The following is an 11,674-nucleotide window of genomic DNA, read 5'->3' as shown; positions in this document are numbered from 1 at the left end:
CCGCACACCGCTCGTTCCCTTATATGCAAAAAAGGTGTTCGTCCTGACGTTTTGCGAGGCCTTAATTTACCGCCGTCGGCGCTATCAGGGGAAACGGGCCCGCTCCTTCCGCCCTCCTGGAACCGTGCCTCGGCCCGGAGCGACCAGGATCACCCTCATACCGGTTCTCGTGACATACATCGACACTCGGCTCAGCCCCGGCAGCCGCAGCTCCCACCGGCCCAGCCAGCCGGGTCCGCCACCCTGGCCGGCACGCCTGGAGCGTTTGGACTTTGTCGTTTTTTCAAAGACTCATCTCTGCCAACGACTTCAGCAGGGGCTGCCACCTGCTGTTCCCCGCCAATGGGTGTCCTGCCCTGCAACACCGGAGGCTCAGGCAGGGTCAAGAGCAACTGCTGGTAGGTGCACTCAGGGGGCCCTCTGCAGCCGCCCAGGGCCACCTCTGCAGCCAGCACACTGCTGCCAACAGCCCGCTCCCCGTCACCCCCCCAGGCCCCTCTGCATACATCTGCCGGGGGTGCTTTTTTGACTTCCCCCATTTTGGCCAATGGGAAAATGCCAAGGGGAAAACCTCCAGAGTCAGGCCGACCTCATGGAACTCAAGCCCGGCCTGGAGCCACCGGTCTGTCCCCTTCCCGGTTCTCAGGGATTTTTGGACTTGTGATTTCCGTGATTCGTCTCTTCGAACTTTGTTGGACTACAATGGGGGGCGACCGGCGGTCCGTGCCCAGCCTCCAGGGTGTCCTGCCCTGCAACGCCAGAGGCGCGGGCAGGGTCTTGACCGACTACTGTTGGGTGCTCCTAGGGGGCCCCTCCACACCCCCAGGCCCACCTCCAGGGCCTCCCTCCCGGCCCCTGGAGCAGCCAGCGCCCCCTCGCCGTCAACGCTCTCCCCCCGTTGGGACTTTGAAACTTTTTTCTGACCGTGCAAGCTTCGTCAAACGGCAAGGGGGCAGCCGGCGTTCTGTGCCCGGCCTCCTGGGGTCCTGCCCGGGCACATCGGAGGCTCAGCCTGGGTCTTGAGCCACCACTGGTAGGTGCACTCAGGGGGCCCTCCGCAGACGCCCATGCACACCTCTGCAGCCAGCACACTGCTGCCAAACAGCCCGCTCCCCATGACCCGCCAGACCCTCTGCATACATCTGCTGGGGGTGCTTTTTTGACTTCCCCCGTTTTGGCCTATGGGGAAAAGCCAGGGGGAAAACCTCCAGAGTCAGGCCGACCTCCTGGAACTCCAGCTCGGCCTGGAGCTACTGGTTTGTCCCCTTCCCGGTTCTCAGGACATGCATTGACACTCGGCTCAGCCCCGGCAGCCGCAGCCCCCGCCGGCCCAGCCAGCCGGGTCCGCCCCCCTGGCCGGCGCCTGGAGCGTTTGGACTTTGTCATTTTCATGACTCGTCTCCTCAAACTTTGTCCGACTGCAAGGGGGGCTGCCGCAGTCCGTGCCCAGCCTCCAGGGGTTGTCCCCGGCCCCTGGAGCAGCCAGCACCCCCTCGCCGTCAACGCTCTCTCCCCGTTGGGACTTTGAAACTTTTCTGACCGCGCAAGCTTCGTCAAACGGCAAGGGGGGGCAGCCGGCGTTCTGTGCCCGGCCTCCTGGGGTCCTGCCGGGGCACATCGGAGGCTCAGCCAGGGTGTTGAGCCACCGCTGGCAGGTGCACTCAGGGGGCCCTCCGCAGCCGCCCATGCCCACCCCTGCAGCCAGCACACGGCTGCCAACAGCCCGCTCTCCATCACCCCCCAGCCCCTCTGCATACATCTGCTGGGGGTGCTTTTTTGACTTCCCCCATTGTGGCCAATGGGACAATGCCAAGGGGAAAACCTCCAGAGTCCTGCCGACCTCCTGGAACTCCAACCCGGCCTGGAGCCACCGGTTTGTCCCCTTCCCGGTTCTCAGGACCTGCATCGACACTCGGCTCAACCCCGGCAGCCGCAGCTCCCGCCGGCCCGGCCAGCCAGGTCCGCCCCCCTGGCCGGCACGCCTGGAGCGTTTGGACTTTGTCATTTTTTTCTCCAAGACTCGCCTCTGGCACATGCCGTGGACTTCAGCGGGGGCTGCTCCCCGCCTCCTGGGTGTCCTGCCCGGGGAACTTCGGAGGCTCAGCCTGGGTCTTGGGCCCCTACTTGTAGGTGCACTTTGGGGGCCCTCCGCAGCCGCCCAGGCCCACCCCTGCAGCCGCCACACAGCTGCCAACAGCCCGCTCTCCATCACCCCCCAGCCCATTGCACACATCTGCCGGGGGTGCTTTTTTGACTTCCCCCATTTTGGCCTAAGGGGAAAGGCCGGGGGGAAAACCTCCAGAGTCAGGCCGACCTCCTGGAACTCCAACCCGGCCTGGAGCCACCGGTTTGTCCCCTTCCCGGTTCTCAGGACATGCATTGACACTCGGCTCAACCCTGGCAGCCGCAGCTCCCGCCGGCCCGGCCAGCCGGGTCCGCACCCCTGGCCGGCTCGCCTGGAGCGTTTGGACTTTGTCATTTTCATGACTTGTCTCCTCAAACTTTGTTCGACCGCAAGGGGGTGTGCCGCGGTCCGTGCCCAGCCTCCAGGGGTTGCCCCCGGCCCCTGGAGCAGCCGGCACCCCCTCGCCCTCAACACTCTCTCCCCGTCGGGACTTTGAAACTTTTTTCTGACCGTGCAAGCTTCGTCAAAAGGCAAGGGGGCAGGCTGCGGTCTGTGCCCGGCCTCCTGGGGTCCTGCCCGGGGACATCGGAGGCTCAGCCAGGGTGTTGAGCCACCGCTGGCAGGTGCACTCAGGGGGCCCTCCGCAGCCGCCCAGGTCCACCCCTGCAGCCAGCACACGGCTGCCAACAGCCCGCTCTCCATCACCCCCCAGCCCCTCTGCATACATCTGCTGGGGGTGCTTTTTTGACTTCCCCCATTTTGGCCTATGGGGAAAAGCCAGGGGGAAAACCTCCAGAGTCAGGCCGACCTTCTGGAACTCGAGCTCGGCCTGGAGCCGCCGGTTTGTCCCCTTCCCGGTTCTCAGGACCTGCATTGACACTCGGCTCAGCCCCGGCAGCCGCAGCCCCCGCCGGCCCGGCCAGCCGGGTCCGCCACCCTGCCCGGCGCCTGGAGCGTTTGGACTTTGTCGTTTTTTCTCCAAGACTCGCCTCTGGCACATGCCATGGACCTCAGCGGGGGCTGCTCCCCGCCTCCTGGGTGTCCTGCCCGGGCACATCGGAGGCTCAGCCTGGGTCTTGGGCCCCTTCTGGTAGGTGCACTTTGGGGGCCCTCCGCAGCCGCCCAGGCCCACCTCCTGCAGCCACCACACAGCTGCCAACTGCCCGCTCTCCGTCACCCGCCAGCCCCTCTGCATACATCTGCTGGGGGTGCTTTTTTGACTTCCCCCATTGTGGCCAATGGGACAATGCCAAGGGGAAAACCTCCAGAGTCCTGCCGACCTCCTGGAACTCCAACCCGGCCTGGAGCCACCGGTTTGTCCCCTTCCCGGTTCTCAGGACCTGCATTGACACTCGGCTCAGCCCCGGCCGCCGCAGCTCCCGCCGGCCCCGGCCAGCCGGGTCCGCACCCCAGGCCGGCGCCTGGAGCGTTTGGACTTTGTCATTTTCATGACTTGTCTCCTCAAACTTTGTTCGACTGCAAGGGGGGCTGCCGCAGTCCGTGCCCAGCCTCCAGGGGTTGCCCCCGGCCCCTGGAGCAGCCAGCACCTCCTCGCCGTCAACACTCTCCCCCCGTGGGGACTTTGAAACTTTTCTGACCGTGCAAGCTTCGTCAAACGGCAAGGGGGCAAGCGGCGGGCTCTGCCCGGCCTCCTGGGGTCCTGCCCGGGGACATCGGAGGCTCAGCGGGGGTTTTCAGCCACCACTGGTAGGTGCGCTTTGGGGGCCCTCCGCAGCCGCCCCGGGCCACCCCTGCAGCCAGCACACTGCTGCCAACAGCCCGCCGCTCTCCCACACCAGCCAGCCCCGTCTGCACACATCTGCCGGGGGTGCTTTTTTGAGAAACACTGTCACTTTGTCAAAGACCGCACACCGCTCGTTCCCTTATACCCCGACAAGGTGTTCGTGCTGACGTTTTGCGAGGCCTTATTTTACCGCCGTCGGCGCTATCAGGGGAAGCGGGCCCGCTCCTTCCGCCCTCCTGGAACCGTGCCTCGGCCCGGAGCGGCCAGGTTTACCCTCATACCGGTTCTCGTGACCTGCATTGACACTCGGCTCTTCCCCGGCCGCCGCAGCTCCCGCCGGTCCGACCAGCTGGGTCCGCCCCCCTGGACGGCACGCCTGGAGCGTTTGGACTTTGTCATTTTCATGACTCGTCTCCTCAAACTTTGTTCGACTGCAAGGGGGGCTGCCGCAGTCCGGGCCCAGCCTCCAGCGGTTGCCCCCGGCCGCTGGAGCTGCCAGCACCCCCTCGCCGTCAACACTCTCTCCCCGTTGGGACTTTGAAACTTTTCTGACCGTGCAAGCTTCGTCAAACGGCAATGGGGGGCAACCGGCGTTCTGTGCCCGGCCTCCTGGGGTCCTGCCCGGGCACATCGGAGGCTCAGCCTGGGTTTTCAGCCACCACGGGCAGGTGCACTCAGGGGGCCCACCGCAGCCGCCCAGGCCCACCCCTGCAGCCACCACGCAGCTGCCAACAGCCCGCTCTCCGTCACCCCCCAGCCCCTTCTGCATACATCTGCCGGGGGTGCTTTTTTGACTTCCCCCCTTTTGGCCTATGGGGAAAAGCCAGGGGGAAAACCTCCAGAGTCAGGCCGACCTTCTGGAACTCCAGCTCGGACTGGAGCCACCGGTTTGTCCCCTTCCCGGTTCTCAGGAGATGCATCGACACTCGGCTCAGCCCCGGCAGCCGCAGCACCCGCCGGCCAGGCCAGCCACGTCCGCCCCCCTGGCCGGCGCCTGGAGCGTTTGGACTTTGTCGTTTTTTTCCCCAAGACTCGCCTCTGCCAACTGCCAAGGACTTCAGCAGGGGCTGCCACGGCTGTTCCCCGCCTCCTGGGGTTCATGCCCGGGCACATCGGAGGCTCAGGCAGGGTCTTGAGCAACTACTGTTGGGTGCTCTCAGGGGGGCCCCTCCACACCCCCAGGCCGACCTCCAGGGGCTGCCCCCGGACCCTGGAGCAGCCTGCACCCCCCTCGCCGTCAACACTCTCCCCCCGTTGGGACTTTGAAACTTTTCTGACCGTGCGAGCTTCATCGGACGGGAAGGGGGCGACCTGCGGGCTCTGCCCGGCCTCCCGGGGTCCCTGCCCGGGCCCCGTGGGAGGTACAGGCAGGGTTTCTCACCTACTACCCGTAGGCACTCTCAGGGGGCCCTCCGCGCCCTCAGGCCGCCCTCCCCGGGCTTCCCCCGGGTCCGCGGAGCAGCCCGCCACCCCTCGCCGCACTGTCTCTCGCCCCCCGTCGGGACTTTGAAACTTTTCCCCCCCGTGCAAACCTCACCGGGGGGCAGAGGGAGAGACCTGCGGGCCGTGCCCGGCCTCCCGGGACTCCCTCCGGGCAGCGCGGGCGGCTCGGACGGGGTTTTCAGCGAGTGCTGGGGGGGGTGTCTTCGGGGGCCCCCCGCGGGCCCCCCGGGGCACCTGCGCGGGGTGGCCCCTGCTGCCAGGCACCCACTCCCCATCGACCATCCAGCCCCCCTACATACATCTGGCGGGGGTGCTTTTTTGAGTTCCCCCATTTTGGCAACTTGGCACCTCCTATGGGGAAACCGGCAAAATCATGCCGACCTCCTGGAACTCCGGCTCGGCCTGGAGCCGCCGGTTTGTCCCCTTCCCGGTTCTCAGGCATTTTCGGACTTTGTCATTTTTTCAGCACTCTGTCAATGCGGCCAGCGGGAGCTGCCGCGGTCTGTGCCCAGGCACCAGGCACTAAAAACGGACACAGTCGGAGGGTCAGGGGGTGTCTCGGCCAGATACTGAAAAACACTCAGGGGGTGCCCAGGCACCAGGCGCTCCAAACGGACACAGTCGGAGGGTCAGGGGGTGTCTCGGCCAGATACTGGAAAACACTCAGGGGCGCCCGGAGGCTGCACAGGGCCACCCCAGGCCGCTCCCCCGGGCACCCGGGCGGCCATATTGGCGGCTGAGACCCCCTCTTCAGCGAACGCCAGGGGGCGCTCAGGGGCACACGGGGGCTGCTCCACTCGCCCCAGGGCGGCCCCCGCGGGTACCCGGGCGGCCATATTGGCGGCTGGGACCCCCTCTTGAGCAAACGCCAGGGGGGCGCTCAGGGACGCACGGGGGCTGCTCCACTCGCCCCAGGCCGGCCTCCCTGGGTACCCGGGCGGGCACATTAGCGGCTGAGACCCCCTCTCCACCAGAGACCGGGGGGCGCTCGGGGACACACGGGGGCTGCTCCACTCGCCCCAGGCCGGACTCCCTGAGGCGGGCACATTAGCGGCTGAGACCCCCTCTCCACCAGAGACCGGGGGGCGCTCGGGGACACACGGGGGCTGCTCCACTCGCCCCAGGCCGGACTCCCTGAGGCGGGCACATTAGCGGCTGAGACCCCCTCTCCACCAGAGACCGGGGGGCGCTCGGGGACACACGGGGGCTGCTCCACTCGCCCCAGGCCGGCCTCCCTGAGGCGGGCACATTAGCAGCTGAGACCCCCTCTCCACCAATGACCGGGGGACGCTCAGGGACACACGGGGGCTGCTCCACTCGCCCCAGGCCGGCCTCCCTGGGTACCCAGGCGGGCACATTAGCGGCTGAGACCCCCTCTCCACCAGAGACCGGGGGGCGCTCGGGGACACACGGGGGCTGCTCCACTCGCCCCAGGCCGGACTCCCTGAGGCGGGCACATTAGCGGCTGAGACCCCCTCTCCACCAGAGACCGGGGGGCGCTCGGGGACACACGGGGGCTGCTCCACTCGCCCCAGGCCGGCCTCCCTGAGGCGGGCACATTAGCAGCTGAGACCCCCTCTCCACCAATGACCGGGGGACGCTCAGGGACACACGGGGGCTGCTCCACTCGCCCCAGGCCGGACTCCCTGAGGCGGGCACATTAGCGGCTGAGACCCCCTCTCCACCAAAGACCGGGGGGCACTCGGGGATACACGGGGGCTGCTCCACTCGCCCCAGGCCGGACTCCCTGAGGCGGGCACATTAGCGGCTGAGACCCCCTCTCCACCAAAGACCGGGGGACACTCAGGGACACACGGGGGCTGCTCCACTCGCCCCAGGCCGGCCTCCCTAGGTACCCGGGCGGGCACATTAGCGGCTGAGACCCCCTCTCCACCAAAGACCGGGGGGCGCTCAGGGACACACGGGGGCTGCTCCACTCGCACCAGGCCGGCCTCCCTGAGGCGGGCACATTAGCGGCTGAGACCCCCTCTTCAGCAAACGTCAGGGGACACTCAGGGACACGCGGGGGCTGCTCCACTCGCCCCAGGCCGGCCTCCCTGAGGCGGGCACATTAGCGGCTGAGACCCCCTCTCGACCAAAGACCGGGGGACGCTCAGGGACACACGGGGGCTGCTCCACTCGCCCCAGGCCGGCCTCCCTGAGGCGGGCACATTAGCGGCTGAGGCCCCCTCTCCACCAAAGACCGGGGGACGCTCAGGGACACACGGGGGCTGCTCCACTCGCCCCAGGCCGGCCTCCCTGAGGCGGGCACATTAGCGGCTGAGACCCCCTCTCGACCAAAGACCGGGGGACGCTCAGGGACACACGGGGGCTGCTCCACTCGCCCCAGGCCGGCCTCCCTGAGGCGGGCACATTAGCGGCTGAGGCCCCCTCTCCACCAAAGACCGGGGGACACACAGGGACACACGGGGGCTGCTCCACTCGCCCCAGGCCGGCCTCCCTGAGGCGGGCACATTAGCGGCTGAGGCCCCCTCTCCACCAGAGACCGGGGGACGCTCAGGGACACACGGGGGCTGCTCCACTCGCCCCAGGCCGGCCTCCCTGAGGCGGGCACATTAGCGGCTGAGACCCCCTCTCCACCAAAGACCGGGGGACGCTCAGGGACACACGGGGGCTGCTCCACTCGCCCCAGGCCGGACTCCCTGAGGCGGGCACATTAGCGGCTGAGACCCCCTCTCCACCAAAGACCGGGGGGGCACTCGGGGACACACGGGGGCTGCTCCACTCGCCCCAGGCCGGACTCCCTGAGGCGGGCACATTAGCGGCTGAGACCCCCTCTCCACCAGAGACCGGGGGGCGCTCGGGGACACACGGGGGCTGCTCCACTCGCCCCAGGCCGGCCTCCCTAGGTACCCAGGCGGGCACATTAGCGGCTGAGACCCCCTCTTCAGCAAACGCCAGGGGACACTCAGGGACACACGGGGGCTGCTCCACTCGCCCCAGGCCGGCCTCCCTAGGTACCCGGGCGGGCACATTAGCGGCTGAGACCCCCTCTCGACCAAAGACCAGGGGACACTCAGGGACACACGGGGGCTGCTCCACTCGCCCCAGGCCGGCCTCCCTAGGTACCCGGGCGGGCACACTAGCGGCTGAGACCCCCTCTCGACCAAAGACCGGGGGACGCTCAGGGACACACGGGGGCCGCTCCACTCACCCCCAGGCCGACCTCCAGGGCCTCCCTCCCGGCCCCTGGAGCAGCCAGCGCCCCCTCGCCGTCAACACTCTCTCCCCCGTTGGGACTTTGAAACTTTTTCTGACCGTGCAAGCTTCATCGGACGGCAAAGGGGGCAAGCTGCGGTCCGTGCCCGGCCTGCTGGGGTCCTGCCCGGGGACATCGGAGGCTCAGCCAGGGTCTTGAGCCACCGCTGGCAGGTGCACTTTGGGGGCCCTCCGCAGCCGCCCCGGGCCACCCCTTGCAGCCAGCACACTGCTGCCAACAGCCCGCCGCTCTCCGTCACCAGCCAGCCCCGTCTGCACGCATCTGCCGGGGGTGCTTTTTTTGGAGAAATACTGTCACTTTGTCAAAGACCGCACACCGCTCGTTCCCTTATACCCCGACAAGGTGTTCGTGGTGACGTTTTGCGAGGCCTTATTTTACCGTCGTCGGCGCTATCAGGGGAAACGGGCCCGCTGCTTCCGCCCTCCTGGAACCCTGGCTCGGCCCGGAGCGACCAGGATTACCCTCATACCGGTTCTCACGACCTGCATCGACACTCGGCTCAGCCCCGGCAGCCGCAGCTCCCGCCGGCCCGGCCAGCCCGGTCCGCACCCCTGGCCAGCGCCTGGAGCGTTTGGACTTTGTCGTTTTTCTCAAAGACCCATCTCTGCCAACTGCCGTGGGCTTCAGCGGGGGCTGCTCCCCGCCTCCTGGGTGTCCTGCCCGGGCACATCGGAGGCTCAGCCTGGGTCATCAGCCCCTACTGCTAGGTGCACTCAGGGGGCCCTCCGCAGCCGCCCAGGCCCACCCCTGCAGCCAGCACACGGCTGCCAGCAGCCACCACACAGCTGCCAACAGCCCGCTCTCCGTCACCCCCCAGCCCCTTCTGCATACATCTGCCGGGGGTGCTTTTTTGACTTCCCCCCTTTTGGCCTATGGGGAAATGCCAAGGGGAAAACCTCCAGAGTCAGGCCGACCTCATGGAACTCCAACCCGGCCTGGAGCCACCGGTTTGTCCCCTTCCCGGTTCTCAGGACATGCATTGACACTCGGCTCAGCCCCGGCAGCTGCAGCTCCCGCCGGCCCGGCCAGCCGGGTCCGCACCCCTGGCCGGCTCGCCTGGAGCGTTTGGACTTTGTCGTTTTTTCTCCAAGACTCGCCTCTGCCAACTGCCAAGGACTTCAGCGGGGGCTGCCCCCCGCCTCTTGGGTGTCCTGCCCGGGCACATCGGAGGCTCAACCCGGGTCTTCAGCCCCTGCTGATAGGTGCACTCCGGGGGCCCTCCGCAGCCGCCCAGGCCCACCCCTGCAGCCAGCACACGGCTGCCAGCAGCCACCACACAGCTGCCAACAGCTCGCTCTCCGTCACCCCCCCAGCCCCTTCTGCATACATCTGCTGGGGGTGCTTTTTTGACTTCCCCCCTTTTGGCCTATGGGAAAATGCCATGGGGAAAACCTCCAGAGTCAGGCCGACCTCCTGGAACTCCCACCCGGCCTGGAGCCACAGGTTTGTCCCCTTCCCGGTTCTCACGACATGCATCGACACTCGGCTCAGCCCCGGCAGCCGCAGCTCCCGCCGGCCCGGCCAGCCCGGTCCGCACCCCTGGCCAGCGCCTGGAGCGTTTGGACTTTGTCATTTTTTTCTCCAAGACCCATCTCTGCCAACTGCCGTGGGCTTCAGCGGGGGCTGCTCCCCGCCTCCTGGGTGTCCTGCCCGGGCACATCGGAGGCTCAGGCAATGTCTTGAGCCACCGCTGGTAGGTGCGCTTCGGGGGCCCTCGGCTGCCGCCCAGGCCCACCCCTGCAGCCAGCACACGGCTGCCAGCAGCCACCACACAGCTGCCAACAGCCCGCTCTCCGTCACCCCCCAGCCCAACTCTGCATACATCTGCCGGGGGTGCTTTTTTGACTTCCCCCCTTTTGGCCTACGGGAAAAAGCTAAGGGGAAAACCTCCAGAGTCAGGCCGACCTCCTGGAACTCCAACCCGGCCTGGAGCCACCGGTTCGTCCCCTTCCCGGTTCTCAGGACATGCATAGACACTCGGCTCAGCCCCGGCAGCCGCAGCCCCCGCCGGCCCGGCCAGCCCGGTCCGCACCCCTGGCCAGCGCCTGGAGCGTTTGGACTTTGTCATTTTTTTCTCCAAGACCCATCTCTGCCAACTGCCGTGGGCTTCAGCGGGGGCTGCTCCCCGCCTCCTGGGCGTCCTGCCCGGGCACATCGGAGGCTCAGCCTGGGTCTTGAGCCCCTACTGGTAGGTGCACTCTGAAGGCGCCCTCCGCAGCCGCCCAGGCCCACCCCTGCAGCCACCACACAGCTGCCAACAGCACGCTCTCCGTCACCCCCCAGCCCAACTCTGCATACATCTGCCGGGGGTGCTTTTTTGACTTCCCCCCTTTTGGCCTATGGGGAAAAGCTAAGGGGAAAACCTCCAGAGTCAGGCCGACCTCCTGGAACTCCAACCCGGCCTGGAGCCACAGGTTTGTCCCCTTCCCGGTTCTCACGACATGCATCGACACTCGGCTCAGCCCCGGCAGCCGCAGCCCCCGCCGGCCCGGCCAGCCGGGGTCAACCGCCCTGGCCGGCGCCTGGAGCGTTTGGACTTTGTCATTTTTTCTCCAAGACTCGATTCTGGCACATGCCATGGACTTCAGCGGGGGCTGTTCCACGCCTCCCGGGTGTCCTGCCCGGGCACATCGGAGGCTCAGGCAATGTCTTCAACCACCGCTGGCAGGTGCACTCAGGGGGCCCTCCGCAGCCGCCCCGGGCCCACCCCTGCAGCCAGCACACGGCTGCCAGCAGCCACCACACAGCTGCCAACAGCCCGCTCTCCGTCACCCCCCAGCCCAACTCTGCATACATCTGCCGGGGGTGCTTTTTTGACTTCCCCCCTTTTGGACTATGGGGAAAAGCTAAGGGGAAAACCTCCAGAGTCAGGCCGACCTCCTGGAACTCCCACCCGGCCTGGAGCCACAGGTTTGTCCCCTTCCCGGTTCTCACGACATGCATCGACACTCGGCTCAGCCCCGGCAGCCGCAGCTCCCGCCGGCCCGGCCAGCCCGGTCCGCACCCCTGGCCAGCGCCTGGAGCGTTTGGACTTTGTCGTTTTTTCTCAAAGACCCATCTCTGCCAACTGCCGTGGGCTTCAGCGGGGGCTGCTCCCCGCCTCCTGGGTGTCCTGCCCGGG

This window comes from Eleutherodactylus coqui, unplaced genomic scaffold, assembly GCF_035609145.1.
Source record: "Eleutherodactylus coqui strain aEleCoq1 unplaced genomic scaffold, aEleCoq1.hap1 HAP1_SCAFFOLD_672, whole genome shotgun sequence".
NCBI lineage: Eukaryota > Metazoa > Chordata > Amphibia > Anura > Eleutherodactylidae > Eleutherodactylus > Eleutherodactylus coqui.
The sequence above is the reverse complement of the archived record's forward strand: the minus strand, read 5'-3'. Positions refer to the sequence as shown.